The following is a 13,120-nucleotide window of genomic DNA, read 5'->3' as shown; positions in this document are numbered from 1 at the left end:
AGCACAAGCTCCTTAGGGGCAAGGATCTTGTCTTGTTCTTTTTTGTCCCCAGTCAGTGCCAGGTGCTAGGTCGTTAGATAAATCCTGAAATAAGAAACTGTGGCATCTAACGTTTCCTTTTTATTTAACAAAGGCAAAGCTCTCTAGCAGCTCAGAGAAGACCCTAAATGCACACTGGTTTGTGTATGGTGCCAGAGTTTGGTTTCCAGGACTTTTGTTCTAGCAGGATGAGAACCCAGGATTAAGCAAGTTGGAAATGTACAAACTCTTCTTCTGTAAGGGCAAATGCTCTTCAAAGGCTATAAAAGGCTGAGCAATCAGAGGGCTCCCATGTTCTGTCCGATTTCACTCTCTTTATTGTGCTCTTGGGCCTGGTCAAATCGGTCGACCCAGCTGCCATGACATTTGCAGCTAGTTTTACGCAAGATGCAAAATCTTGCACAACAATAACAAGAGAGAGGCTGTTGCAATTCTGTGCCAGTCGGAAAAAAAAACGGGGGCCAATTTGGCCTGTGTAGATGTGACTTTGTCTCCTAGACTCCATCACTCGTCACGGGGGCCCTGCCTTGGAAAGTTTAAGTAACCAACACATTTATCGACCATCCACTGACAACAATGACGGTGTGCCTGTGTGGAGTGAGTTGCCCCACTTCCAAGGGTGTTTTCGTGGGATCGTTATGTCACAACACACTTGGTCACCATGTGTATAATGAGAAATGGGTCAGGACACTGTTATCTTATCAGACATTATTAAGTTTTGCTAATGGATGGGACTAGCTCTCCATCTAAATGGCTGGCAGGTGAGTCACTTGCAATACCATAAGGCAGGTATTTAATTCATTGCTCTTTACTTTTATATACTTTATAACCAACCTTATTAAAAAAGAAAAGGGATCCAAGGCAGCTTCAAATACAAAAAAGGAGACCCATGTTAGAAGTGGGTGTTTAAATGTGAGCCTTTTATGCTCCATGAGACAGATGTTGCCACATCTGCATACTAAAGATACCACTTTACTGGTGCATTTGCCTTTGGGACTCACCCAACAAGGTGGCTGATTCCCTCCTCTGCATCCCCCTGAGCTTTGAGCAAGCTCATTCTGCAGCTCAGCTCCTATGTCCAGTCTTTTTTCCCATGCTGTGTGCGTCTTGAGGGCAGTGTCGTGGATTGTTTTTGGACCCCACGGACCCAGCTTCTGTGCTGCGGTCACAACAGGGTTAAAGTTGAGGTTTCTAATCGCTCCCAGGAGGTCTTATTACCTGTTGATTAGGTCCTTTTGGGATCAGCATCAAACCGACAACAATAATAAACACTCCCTTCATTGGAACTCGGTAATGACCCTGCCTGCCCTGCAGGCCTGGTGGCTTTGGGGAGGGGCACGGGCCATTAGTGGGGTTGGAGACTTGGGCAGGCTGGTGAGGAGGTGTTTTTTCCAAAGGTTTGGTGGCACAGGCTGAGAGGTACAGCTAACAAGCTGACGGGCACGGGTTTGGGGTTTTTGGCTGGCCGGAGGCACCTCGGGTGTTCCAGCGCAAGACTCCTCCTGTGGGGACCCTCCACAGCCAGCCTGAGGACGTGAGAAGGGGAGCTGGGTGGTCTTTGCACAGGACTCTAGGAATTTCTGGAGAATGGTCTGGGAACTGTTTCATGTGTATTTTTTTCAAACTTTTTCCTATGCTTCTAACCTGAGTGAAGGAGTGTGCATGTATGGTTTTAGTGTTTTTATTGCAAAAATGCAACTAAATCATACTCAACATTTTGTTCTGCAAATTACTTTCTTGTTTTTACTATCCGACAATCTATCATGGACACATTTCCATGTCAGTGCATAAAGATTTACCTCCATCTGTTGAAGAGCTTTATAATAATCCAGAATAAGAACAAAGCATAATACATTTAACCATTCTCTTGTTGTAGAACATTTTGACCATCTCCAATTTCTTGGTAATACAAATAAAGCTGCAGTGAACACTCTTATACATTTTCTCCTGCACTTGTGCAAATGTTTCCAGAGGATACAATCAAATACATTGTGTCTGTCTCCATACCTAGTGGTTGATAATCTGGGCATGCCCTTTCCTTGGTCCTGGGAGGGTATAATTTTAAGTGACAATTTAATTATAATAAAATATATCTCAGTGATATTTGAATTTGAATTTCCCTGATATGACATTGCATTTATTATGCAATTTAAAAAAATATATAACTCAAAGAAAAATTACAAGACTAATCCAAAGAGTTTTCATACTCCCTTTACACAGGTTCACTGATTTTTTAATATTGCTGTCCTATTTGTTTATTATTATTTCCATCTCTATATGTTTATATCTCTTATATCCCATATGGTGGCCACTAGCCACATGTGGCTATTTAAATTTAAGTTTAATAAAATGAATAATTCAACTCCTCAGTCACAGTAGCCATATTCCAAGTGCTTGTGGTCATGCGTGGCTATTGGCTGCCATATTGTCAGAACAGATATGGAACATTTCCATCACCACAGAAAGTTCCACCTACAGCGCTGAGTTATACAAATGGGTATTTTTTGAGCCATTTAAAAGTCAGTTGGAGAAATTGTATCCATTTACCCCTAAATACTTCAATGTGTACTTCTTAAGAACGAGAACATTCTCTTATATAACCACAGTACAATCATCCAAATCAGGAAATTTAACATCAATACATTATCTAATCCACTGACCACATTTAAATTTCATCAAATGTCTAATATTTTTCTTTATAGCTATTGTTTTTCCTAGTTTAGGATCAAATGTAGGATCATACCTTGCATTTAGCTGTCATGTCTCTTTATGACATTGCATTTTAGGAATTAAGTATTTGAGTATTAAGTCTAGACTGTGAAATCCTCCAGGCTGTGTAGCAGGTGCCATTTATCTTTATGTGCCCAGCACTGAAGCAGGGCCTAGACTGGAATCAATGATTGGAAAAATGAATGAATGAATGAATGAATTTTTGCACCTCCCGTTATATCTCATGACCCCCCTTCCCTTCTCCTTCCCTGAAATCAAAACAGAAAAAGGCTACATATGATTATTCTGAAAACATACTGTCAAAAAGGCACCTGAGAAAAGGTATTATTAATGGGATTGTAGACTGGCACTACAGTCTTTGGAAGACATTTTGGTGGCATTGATCAATATCTCAAAAGAGAAGTCTTTGCCCCATAATTCCACTTCTTAGGACTTTCGCTAGAGAGAAACACACGCACACATGCACAATCAGGCAGCTATAATGATGTGGACTACAGTATTACTTGTCATGGGGGTGAAGAGGAAATACCTAACTGTCTATCAGCAGAGAACAGTTAAAAATACATATGGTCTACCTGTAGTAGCTTATGTAACATTTAACGGATATTTGTAGTTGTTACCTTAGTAGTAAGACAACTACCACGAGACAGGTAATTTTACAGGTTCAAAGGACAAAGAAATGAAAGAGACAATGTGCCTACCTTTCCTGAGCTTACAGACTAATGGAGGATTGTGGAAATCGAATGCAGCAGGTAGAGAAAATGAGATGGAGCTCTATAGAATGACAAAAAACGACCTCCTGAGCATTTTAAACTACTCAAGAAACAAATGGCGAAGTTGTAGAATAATAGAAGGATGCATTGTATGTTTAAAATCACAAAATACATCTGTAGGTTTCTATATGCACACATGTGTGTGTGAATGAAAGTGTACAAGGACACGTACCACACTGTTGTTACCTCTGCGACAGGGTTAGGATTTCTGGGCGTAGTTGAGGGGCATTTTTGTTTTATCCTATCTCATTTGATTTTGCTTTTTTCCCCCTGAAAATGCTTTCATGCATTGCCAGTGAAATTAAAAATAAATAACTAAGTATACTAATGGGAGGTCTAACAATTATGCCAGCAAAAGGGAAGTGGCCACTATTTAAACATTAAAGAATCAAATGCAGTTACTACACCATAACCAGAATAAAAGTTGACCTAGAGTCTCTTTTGCCATCCCCGGGAAACTGCACCAACCTGTGCAGAAACCAGTGCGTGAAGTGCTACGTTCTTATAAGCTACAACTGCCGAGCTTTGTTATTTATCCTACATCTTCACAGATTCCATATCCTCTGGGAGGAATGAATATTCACTCTGTGCCCAACGTGTTCCAAACTCCTGCCACATTTGCTATTTCATGTAGTTCTTGGAACTCTGAGAAGCATTACTCTCCCCCATTTTACAGATGGGTAAACTGAGGCTCAGAAGGTTTGACAGGTTTGTGCAAAGTCTCAAGGAGCCTGGATTCAGACTTGGTATGTCCTGACTCCAAGCCCGCTGACTGTCCTCTAACAAGATTCACTTCAGAGGGGCTGGAGAATAGATTTGCAGCTCTGGACGCTCAGAACTCCTGGGCCTAAGTGGCTCATTGTCCCTTTTCTCCATTTTTAGGGGTATTATAAAAAACCCCTGGGGAAGTGCCCTGGGCATGTTTCAGAAACTTATCTCTGGAATGCTCCATTTCTCTTTGCTCCTGCGTGGCCACAGCACCCCATCTCAGCAAAGAAGAGAGGGGTAGGATAATGAGAGAAAGAGAGGCAGAAACCGCAGATAGGAGACCACAGAGGAGTTGACAAAACAGGAAGCCAGAGGAAAATGGAAAGAAGGAAGAGCTATGGAAGTCCTGGTCTCATTAATAAAAAGGAGGGATTTTATTTTTTAAGCAAGCACTTTCCCCAGCAGGAGGGTGAGTGGGGAGGATAGTGAACGGTGGGGAGGAGAGAAGCACCCCAGATGCCACCCACTTTCCTCTGCATCCAGGGAGCTAGTGCAGGAACCCCAGCTGCTGCCCGGGGGCCCGGCTGGCCAGGTAATGGGGGCGTGCAACCCCCGTGGAGCCAGGCGCGTCCTGGAATTGCTCTGCACACCCCAGGCCAGGCACCCACCATAGCCCTGCACTTTGGCAATTGCTCTCTTAGGGATTTTCAAAGTTTGTCCTCTGCCCTAAAGTCCCTGGGCACATGTTGAAAATGCTAAAACAGATTAGATGGTGCAGCCACAAACCAGCTAAATTAGTCATGGGAGAAAGGGCGAGGGAGGGAGAGAGAGAGAAGATGAGGGAGGGGAGAGAAGGACAGAGAGGAGTCAGAGGAACAGAAAGTCAGCAGAAGAGCAGGGAAGATGACAGGAGAAAGAGAGGGGAGAAGGAAGCAGAGAAGCTGGCAGAAGGAAGAGAAGGAGGAAAGGCAGGCATTTTACATTCCAAGGAAGGAATACTGGAAGACCTTTTGCCACATCCTGGGGGTTAATTAACCGGACTGGGAAATTAAGAACAAGTTCTCATTGAGGGGTCGCAAAAGGCCCGAGGAAGTACAAAAACTTCTGCCAGCTTCCATAGAGCTGCCTCCTAGAAGTTAGAAATCACAGGCCACGATCTCTCTGCAACTATCCACACCCACGCCCACGTGACAGCCTGGAGAGCAAGGCAGCCTCCAAGGCGCTGCTCTGCTGTGAGTAATTACAATTAAGCAAGAACCCCCATGGGCTATCATCTCGCAAGTCCCCGCCTGAGCTACCGGGAAGAGGCAAGGAAGTGAACGCTGCCACAACTGCATGGGAAGGAATGTTCTAGAAGAGATAACAGGAAGTGGACTCAAACACGGATGGGAGGTCTTGGTCTCTACCAATGGGGTTAGGATGTGTCCCTTTTCTACGTTTCAAGGGCAGAAGGTTTAAATCAAGTGGTTTTTTCCCCTATGTCCAGGACTCTTCTTGGGAAACTTCCATAGAGGTAGATTTTACGTAGACGATACTCATTTTCTGAGGCTATTTGGTGACAGTCTCATGGTGTGGTTAAAGGTAAGTTGGCATTTTATTAACAAAAGTTACATTTTTAATATTCTATATTAATCACCCCTTAAGTTGTCAGAAATTGGGCAGACTGATCTGGCGATGTTCTGCAAGGATCCGAGCTTTGCCACCTTGTGAGACATACGGCGGGCCTGTCTTGGATGGCAAATGGTGACCGCTATTTCCATCCTAGGATGCTAGGCCGCGCTGTAACTTCTCTCTCTAGGCCTTCTTTGTTGGCCACCAACGCAGAATACGGCTTTTCCTTGGGGGAGCCAACACCTACAGGGTCAGGACCAACTGCTGACAAAACCAGAGGCCGGTCCCCACTGCTCCTCATCTCCAAGTCTCAGCAGACACCACTGAGTCAGTGTCATAAGGGCGACTCCTTGGTCTGACCCCAGGAATCCAAGGTCTAGCCATGCCCCAAGATTACAGGGTCCTTGAGCACCTCTTTGCTTCGAGCATGGGCCACCAACATGTTGGGGGGAGCTATATTGCATTGCAGGCGTAGTGCTAGATGCTTCTCGTGTTTTTTTGGCCTCACAGTTATAGGAGGTATTGTTATTTGCAAGTTCACAGGCAAGGAAACGAGGCTTAGCAAGGTACCTGGTTCAAGTTCACATAGTTTGTGATCAAGTCAGTGCTCAGGTTCAGGGTTACCTGGCTCCGAAAGGCTTGTTCTCTGCCTCCACAGCACCACCCTGCCTTTAGTCCGTATGCATTTTGGGTCTTGAATTCTGTTTCTACCTTCAAGTGTCTTCCTGCTGAAATCTAGAGACCCCAGAGGAAGGTGGTGCCTCTGTCCCTTGAACAAATTTTTTTTTTTTTTTTTGAGACAGGGTCTCACTCTGTTGCCTGGGCTAGAGTGCAGTGGCATCATCATAGCTCACTGCAGCTTCAAGTTCCCAGGCTCAAGCAATCATCATTCCTCACCCTTCTGAGTAGGTGGGACTACAGGCGCGTGCGTGCCACCACACCTGGCTTGATTTTTCTATTTTTCATAGAGATGGTATCTCAATATGTTGCCCAGGCTGGTCTTGAACTCCTGGACTCAAGTGATCTTCCTGCCTCCAGGTCCTAAAGTTCTGGGTTTACCTGTGTGAGCCACCAGGCCTGGCCCAAAATTCTGCCTAATCTATTAAGAGGGATTTGTTGACAGTTACTCACATTCAGCCATTTTCCTTAGGACAAGGAGGGCTTGGAGAAATGAGGTTAATTCTCAAGGGGAGGAGTAAGAGTTTGAACCAGACAGTGTTGTAAGAAATACTCCCTTAATTGTGGAACTGCAAGTGAAGAAGGCCAGGACTGGCCAGCCAGGGTGCCAACCCCCAGGCTAGGCGGTTGGGGGCTTTTACTGTGCAGAGGGTGAAGCTGTCACTTTTTGTCACTAGGCTTGCAGACTGTGTTCCTATCAAAGCTTAATTTGATAGAAAAAATTCAGGGTGTTGGAGTGGGTTGGTTACGTTTGGTAGCCTTCAGTGAAGGACTATAGGGGGCAGGCTGAAGGTGGCCAGTTTTCCAGCAGGAAGGGAAGGGACTAGGCTTTGCTAAGAGAGGTCCTTCCCGCCTGTGGCCTGTAATTTCTTTATGACCGAAAGTCCTAGCCCTGGGGCCCGCAGGGCTGGCAAAGTCACACTTTCTATCTCAAACCAGGGTTAACACACACAGAAGGTGGGGGGGGGGGTATTCTCAGAAGAGACAGGAACACAGAAAGAGCTGAACCTGTCTTGCCTCAAGCCCTCCCAGAGTGTCCTGTTAAACAGTCTCTGTCCAAGAAAGGGCGATTCTTGTGCTTTGTGAAGTTGGATCTGGGGGCAGTCTAAGGGAAAGGGGAAATTATAAGACTCTCTCTACCCAAGGTTACTGTCTTTATTTCCTTAGAAGCAGAGGCTAAAATGAAGGGAGAGGCCTGAACTGAGGGTGGTGCTTCCGGACTCTAGGCGTGACCCATTAGTGGGTTGTTAAATCAATTTGGTAGATTGTGAATAGCTTGCTTTTTTTTTTTCTTTTCTTTCTCTTTCTTTTTTTAATGGAAAATAATAGAAAATATCAGCATGCATCACATGCAATGGGGGTAAATACTGTTGTGTGAAATTTGTGATTTGGTCATACATAAATATATACTAATATTAAAACACATGCATGCATAATTATATACTGAGTCATGAAGTAAAATTCATTTCTCATTATGAGTCATGGCCAGAAAGTTTGAATACTAGTAGTCTAGGCAGATGGATAAATCATAGAGGTTTAGGGCTAGAAAATAGAAATTTCTAGGGTTAAAATGCATGACCAAACAAAACCTCTGGGTATGGTTATGACCCAATGGAGTTGTCTAGAAGGCCAGGCATGGTGGCTCATGCCTATAATCTTAGCATTCTGGGAGGCTGAGGGCGGGAGGATCACTTGAGGTCAGGAGTTCAAGACTAGCCTTAGCAAGAACGAGACCCTGTCTCTACTAAAAATAGAAAGAAATTAGCCAGGCAACTAAAAATAGAAAAAAAAAAAAATGGCCAGGCATAGTGGCTCATGCCTGTACTCCCAGCTACTCGGGAGGCTGAGGCAGGAGGATTGCTTAAGCCCTGGAGTTTGAGGTTGCTGTGAGCTAGGCTGATGCCACAGCACTCTAACCTGGGCAGCAGAGCAAGAATGTGTCTCAAAAAAAAAAAAAAAAGAAAAAAGAAAAAAGAAAAAGAAAATGAAAATGAAAAAGAAAAGCCCATCAGTTTTTTGTGAGATATGTACATGCCAAAGAAACTCCAAGAAAGGGTGACAATAGTTTGCAACTGCTGGAATCTTCGGGCATACTTAAGGACAATCTGTAGCTGTCTGCTATAGACTGAATGTGTCCCACCAAAATTCATATGTGGAAATCCCAACCCCGAAGGTGATGGTACTTGGAGCTTTCTCATCCCAGATGTGGACTTGCTGAGCCTCCATCCTGGGCTGCCAGGAGGGTGGATTCATTCACGGTGGGTTTCAGAGGTCCCTACTGGGGCCAACTCCAAATAGTTCCCCCTGGGCTCATTTTCCCCCAGACTGAGTAAGTGCATGTGAAATATGAGGTTCCTCACCCTTCTGGAGCACTCAAGTCCTTTCTGACTGTCCCCTGCCCATCCTCTCCCCTTAGCTCATTTCTTGTCACTAGTCTTGTCCGTGTTCCTGTAATATTAAACTGCATAGAGTTCCAAACCTCATACTATTTTTTTTTTTTTTTTTGAGAGAGAGTCTCACTCTGTTGCCTGGGCTAGAGTGCCATGGTATCAGCCTAGCTCACAGCAACCTCAAACTCCTGGGCTCAAGCGATCCTTCTGCCTCAGCCTGCCGAGTAGCTGGGAGTACAGGCATGTACAACCTGGCTAATTTTTTCTCTATATATTTTTAGCTGGCCAATTAATTTCTTTCTATTTTTAGTAGAGACAGGGTCTCACTCTTGCTCAGGCTGGTTTTGAACTCCTGACCTTGAGCAATCCTCCCACCTTGGCCTCCCAGAGTGCTAGGATTACAGGTGTGAGCCACCATGCCTGGCCCTCATACTATTTTATGTGCCTTTGTTCATGCTGGTTTTTTTTGTGTTTTACTTTTCTGCCCCATGCCTTCAACTTTCCTCGCTTTCCATCTGTTTATCCTTTTAGACCTCTGCTCTTCGATATGGCAGCCACTAGCCACACATAGCTACTGATCACCTGAAATATGGCTAACGTCAGCAAGGAACTAAATTTTCTACTTTATTTCATTTAAATTAATTTAAATTACAAATTTTAAGTTGAAGCAATATAAAATATGTTTCTGTTAAATACAACTTTATTGCTTTGATAGGACTACATTTTACTTTAACTGTTGAACGTTTGGCATCCAAATTGAGATGTGCTGTATGTCTAAAATATGCACTGGGTTTTTTAAAAACTTAGTACCATAAAAAGAATGTAAAATATCTCATTAATAATTTTTATATTGATTGCATACCAAAATGGCAATACTGGGGATATATTGGGTTGAATGAAATACATTACTAAGATTATTTTCACCTGTTTGTTGTTAGTTACTTTTTTAATGTGGCCACTAGAAAATTTAAAATTATATGCATGGCTCGAATTATGTTTCCATGGGACAGCTCTGGGCTAGACCATATGAGACAGCACCTCCTTGAGAACATCTTGCCTAGTCATCCAGGTTCAGCCCAGTGGTGTCCTAACATCTTTGTGTGACACCCTTTTACATAGGATTTAACTTCAAAATTTGTTATTACCTTTCTGTATCTCTCACCCCTGCTAGACTGTAAGTTTCTCATGGGTAGGGACCATATTTTATATTTCTAGAGCCTGGCACATGGTAGGTCCTCAATCAATACTTGTGAAATAAATCAACAGGTGGTTAGCTACATCAAGTTCACAGGTATCTTGAAATATAATTTCACATATGACTGCTTTTTAGATGAATTTTCTGTCTGGAGGTCTAGTCTTCTAGCTGTTTCTCTAGGCTACTGTGTGCAGTGCCCAACCTGGGAGTGCCCAACCCTACACATGAACTTTTCAGCTCTTGCTAGCATCCTGCTTTTAGGAGGGCACCAGAGGGGTTCAGAGCAGGAGTGAGCGGACAAGGATGAGCTCTGGGAGAAAGGGAAAAAAGAAAGCAGGAAGTGAGGAGAGCAGGAAGGAAGACTTCTCCCTCTGCCTGCTGTGGCCCTGCGAGCTCAATGCTGCTGCCAAGCAAACAGTGGTGTGGAGTGGAAGGCGACGCCAGGCTGGCTGTGGTATGCCGCTGGGTGGAGTTAAAATTTATAACAAGGGAGAGGCAACTGAAGAAAAGAAAGATTCTTTTAAAAATTCTGCTGAAGCCTAATTAAAAAAAAAATTCCACTCCCTCATGCTAAGTTTTAAGAGACTTCCCTTTCAGAATTATTTTCAGTCTGGTGGTAACAGGCAGGAAGAGTGTCAGATGTTCACCAAGCTATAAAGAGGACACTCCCCGCCCCCTAAAACGCAGGGCTGGCCCACACTGCTTTTCTGACTCGGGTTATGAGGATACAGGAAGTGAAGTTGTCAAAGCATGCATCTTTCCGGAAAGGAGTGTCCCGTGTAATAGATTGATAAAAAAAAAAAAAAAAATGGCTGCAGTATTTTGCAGCTCCTCCCACCAAGAGCTGGGTCAGTTTTGCCAGCCCTGAGGCCGGGTTAGCCTTACTGGACATTATAAAGCCTGGTGCAGGGAGAAGCTTGAAAAGTGCTTGCAGACTGAGCCTTGCTCTTTTTGCTATTTTTGGAATCTGGCCACCCTGTGAAGAAGTCTAGGCCAGCTTGCTAGATACTGGAGACATGTGGCCTGGTCAGCTGTGTAGATCCACACCAGCTTCCAGACACACAAATGACACCATTTGGGGCCACCAGGCCTCAGATAATCCTACAGCCTACTATACTCACACGAGCAAATTCAGATGAATTCAGCAGAAGAACTTCCCAGCTAAGCCCAACCCAGAGTGCCAATCACCAGAATGGTGAGCTCATAAATGACTGTTGTTTTAGGCCTCTACATTTGGGGTGTGCTTTTTTTTTCTTTTACAAGAAAGATAACAACAAAGAACAGTACATACCTTGTAGGATTGTCATGAGAACGGGTGTCAGCCCGAGTGACACACCTGCATGAGGATACTTTGAGGAGAGTCTATATGGGGACTATAGTATCTACAAAGGTGTGATCAGGGTTCTGATCACACAACCATAGGAAGAGTGTAGTAGTGTCCCAGGGCATGATACCACCCAGCTGTGCTGAGGCCAGGAGGGACCACGGTGACCAGAAGCTTTAGACAGAGCAGGTAGGATCAAGAGGCCTGCTTGACATGAGCCGCAACCTTGCCCTGAGCCATGAGGCCATTCTGCAGTGATGTGGCCGGAAAGAGTCTGGGGGAATGAAAACTCTGACCTAACTTCTTGCCAATTCTCCTCGTTACCAAGTGTGATTAGAAGCCACCCGGCATATGGATCAGTCTCCTGTGGCCAAAAGAAGGAGGGAGCATAGCCCCGGGGCAAATGGAAGGTACCTAGCCCAAGGATTTAAAAGTAATAAGGTGCATATAAAAGCACTAAGCAAGTGCCTAACTCTCAGGATTATTACTATTTGCTGTAGTTATTATATTACCAGTAGAAACCAAGGGCTATGGGTGGCAGAAGAGGAAGTGAGTATGTTTGGCCAGGGCAACCAGTGGAATACTCAGGGAAGAGGTGTGCTTTGAGCAGTGGCTTGGTGGAATGAAGGGAATGATAACAACGATAACAGCAAACACTGACATGGAACCTACTACGTGCAGGTACCATTCTGAATGCCTTACGTATATTAATTTAATCCTCACATCCACTTTATGGGGTGGTACTATTATTATCCCCATTTCAAAGATGTGAAATCAAGGCAAGGGGAAGTTAGATAACTCAATGGAGGTCACAGAGCTAATAAGTAGTGAAGCCAGGATCTGAATCAATTTCAAAGGGCGTGTGGGGTATGGCATTCATTTTTTAGGCACAGAACTAGAAAGCGCTTGCAGAAGAAGTGGTACGTCATCCAGATGGACTAGAGGTGGCATCTCTGCTGGAGGACGGTGGGGGACAGTCTGGAGAGAAAGCCAAGGACCGGAATGACAGGCTAAGGAATCTGGCCTCCAGTCTGGCAGGCTACAGGAAGCCACTGGTGATTTCAGAGAAGAGACTGGCCATCCCAGCAGGGCACCAGGAAATGCGTCTGCATGCAGTTGTGCATCTGCACAACTAACACAGCAGGGAGCAGCGGGAAGCCAGGCAGTCAGCTAGAGGATACTGCAGTGGTCCAAGCACCAGGGGAGGAGGGCTTCATTCAGGATGATCGATAGCAACTCAGGTGTAGGGAAGGGACAGTGCGACTGCACCGCAAGGGAGCGCTCAACAGCACTTGGGGACTGAAGTGCTGGCCATGTCAAGAGAAGGTAGAGAAAGAGAAACAGGACAGGAGGTTTGGGACCCAGGTGAATGATGATATCGGATATGCCATTCAGCCAAGTCACTTAGTGTACATGTTGGGAAAAAAAAAGAAGTGCCCATCAGCCAGCCTCGCATGTTGTCTGGCTACAACACAAGTGCCATGAAGTTGTGCCGCCCCCACACCCCACAATCAGTTGCAAAACAGCAACTCATTTTGCAACAGCAGCTCCTGGCAAATTCACTTGTGAGCCTGGAAAGAGGATGGGTGTGGATTCAAAGACCGCCGTCCATCCCCCCCCTCCCCCACGGTGGTGAGAGGACCAGGGCTGTGGGACATTGTGAGGCTCGTGC

Source organism: Microcebus murinus, chromosome 20 (assembly GCF_040939455.1).
Source record: "Microcebus murinus isolate Inina chromosome 20, M.murinus_Inina_mat1.0, whole genome shotgun sequence".
Lineage (NCBI taxonomy): Eukaryota > Metazoa > Chordata > Mammalia > Primates > Cheirogaleidae > Microcebus > Microcebus murinus.
The sequence above is the reverse complement of the archived record's forward strand: the minus strand, read 5'-3'. Positions refer to the sequence as shown.